Raw genomic sequence first — 2,597 nt, 5'->3', positions numbered from 1 at the left:
TGACTGCCTCACCTGGGAAGAGCGCAATGATAATACCAACATGGGCCAGTGAAGCGACATCCTCCACAACTAGACTGAAGAACAAAAGGACAGCACCTTGTCTGTTCCCCTCCCCCAATTCCCCAACAAAATCTTAAAAAAAAAAGATTATACGAACACCTGTATACCCACCACCTAGATACTGTCATCAACATTTTGCTGTTTGCTTTAACACATATCTGTCCATCATCCCTCTACCCATGCCTTCATCCATTTTATTTTTTGATGCATTTCAAAGTTGCAGACATCATACACATCACCCAAATACATGTGAGTGATTTAGAAACCCTCCAGGGAGTTCCACGTTGCAGCCAAGGCTGCTCTGATCTCAGCTGGGAACTTCTGACAGACTCCTAACTCACTTCCCACTGTGAAATGAGGAGGAGGAGGAGGAGGAGGAGAAGGAGGAGGAGGATGATGATGATGATGATGATACTAATACCTGCTCTGCCTTCCTATTGTCGTGAGGATGGAATGAAATCACACCTGAGAAAACACTTTGTATAGAGCTTTGCGATTAATAGGAAACAGTCGCTGACTCCAGGCTGAAAAGAAAAGTGTCCAGAGCTGTCATAGGGCTGCCAGATAAAATACAGGATGCCTGGTGAAATCTGAATTGCAGATAAACAACAAATAATATTTTAGTACAAGTATGTCCAAAATATTGCAGGAGGCATATTATACTAAAATATATTTCATTGCTTATATGAAATTCAAATTTCACTAGGCATCCTGTATTTTTATTTGTTAAGTCCAACAACAGGAGCTAAGCCCTGTCTTATGGAGGGCAGCAGGGTCGGGACCTTCTGCCTAGAGAAGCATCAGCACTGGGCAACAGCAACTACTGCTCTGCCCAGCCAGCCCCTCTGGTGTCTTGGAGCATGTGCCTGCAGGGCCAGGGCTGGTGGGCAGGGCCAGGGGCCTGCTCTAAGCTGACATCTGCCCAGTTGTGACTGTGTATTAGTCAGGGTTCTGTAGACAAATAGAACCAAAATGATAGGGGGTGGTGGTGGTGGTGTGTGTGTGTGTGTGTGTGTGTGTGTGTGTGTGTGTATGTGTGTAGATAGATGGATAGATATTTATAGAGGCTGGCGAGTCCAAAATCTGTAGGGTGGGCTGGTAGCTAAAGACTCAGGGAAGAGCAGATCTTGCAGTTCCAATCTGAAGGCCATCTGCTGGCAGAATTCCCTCTTGTTCTGGGGGAGGTCAGTCTTTGTTCTATTCAGACCTTCAATGGATCGAATGAGGCCCACACACATTATAGAGGGCACCTGCTTTATTCAAAGTCCATCAATTTAAATGATAATCTCATCCAAAAATATCCACACAGAAACCTCCAGAATAATGTTTGGCCTAATAGCTTGGCCCCACCAAGTTGACACAAAATGAACCATCACAGCCAGCAAGTCTCAGACATGAGGGCACAAAAGTATCACCTGGGGGAACCAATTAAAATGCAGACCCCCAGGCTCCGCCCAGAGATTCTCGTGCATTCAGTCTGGCATATGCCCAGGAGCCAGCATTTTAACCATCATTCCAGATGGTTCCAATCCAAAAGCTCCATAGACCTACTTTGGGAAGCACTGCAGTTGAAGATCAGTAAATATTTGCCAAATAAAGGAATGCTAAAGCAACCATGTGGGCAAGAAGGTGCCCAAGCCAGGGCCAAGCCACCCCTGCAAGGCTGCGTCCTGCGGGCCCTGATGGTACAGTGATGGCAGATGGTGCAGTGATGGCAGAAGGGGAGCCTGCCAGCGAGTCTCACCCCAGGCGGGGATCCACAACAGTGTTTGAGGACAGACACAGGAGACAGAGGGCAAGATGTGCACCTACACTAACCCTGGCATTAACCTGAAGGACAAACCCCTGACCCCGCTCAGGCCCTAGGGTGCCCCTCAATCTTCCGTGTGTGAGTCGGCGGACGTGCTCGAGCTCATGAGAGGCCGATGAGATCATGGCTTAGGAATCTGTGTGCAGTCGGTTGCCCCTGAAAAGAGCCACTCACTCAGCTGGGGAAGTGAGCAGAGCAGCTGAATGGTCACAGGCGGAGGCAGGGGGGTGGGGGCTGCGGGGACCCACTGCATCCCAATCACCAGCCAGCCGGCATTCTTCCTTTCCTGCAGAAAAGAGAAAAATCGATCGGGGACAGTAGAAGCCCATTGTGACACAGCTTGTTTTTTAATGGACTCCCATAGACCATGGGTCAAAGTTATGTCCCTGAAAATCTAACAGCTAAATAGGTAACAGCCTGGGGGTGATTGGTTAGGCCTGTCTCCCAGCACCAGCATCTCAGAGTAACATAGCATTAGGGGGATATTGGCCTTGGCCCAGGAGGCTCAGAGTGAAGGTCTGCTTCCTAGACAAGAAGGACAGGCTTTGTGCTGGAAGGCTCACTCATCCTCAGCACCCCTGCCCTGCCTGACGAGGACGTAGGCACTCCATAAATGCATGTTCAGCTCAACTGAGCAGAGAGAGAGATACAGCCCAGGGCAGGAGAGGACGCTGATGGCCATTCCTTCTTCCAGGCCCTTTGTGATGGGTCCTGCGGCTCTGGGCTG

General features: G+C 49.3%; 1 protein-coding gene across 4 annotated transcripts in view; it reads right to left on the bottom strand.

The window, feature by feature from the left end:
- The window catches only part of SEMA5B (semaphorin 5B), a 134,693-nt gene that overhangs the window by 72,540 nt on the left and 59,556 nt on the right, over positions 1-2,597 (bottom strand). The window contains exon 2 of one of the 4 annotated variants that reach the window (XM_019652610.1): positions 2,045-2,156. The exons of the other annotated variants lie outside the window; for them this stretch is intronic. The gene's annotated coding sequence lies outside the window, so the exon portion shown is untranslated. The remainder of the gene's footprint in view (positions 1-2,044; positions 2,157-2,597) is intronic. 4 annotated transcript variants of the gene reach the window in all.

This window comes from Hipposideros armiger, unplaced genomic scaffold (genome assembly GCF_001890085.2).
Source record: "Hipposideros armiger isolate ML-2016 unplaced genomic scaffold, ASM189008v1 scaffold_8, whole genome shotgun sequence".
NCBI lineage: Eukaryota > Metazoa > Chordata > Mammalia > Chiroptera > Hipposideridae > Hipposideros > Hipposideros armiger.
Note: the sequence above shows the minus strand (reverse complement) of the source record. Positions and strands in the feature narration are given on the sequence as shown.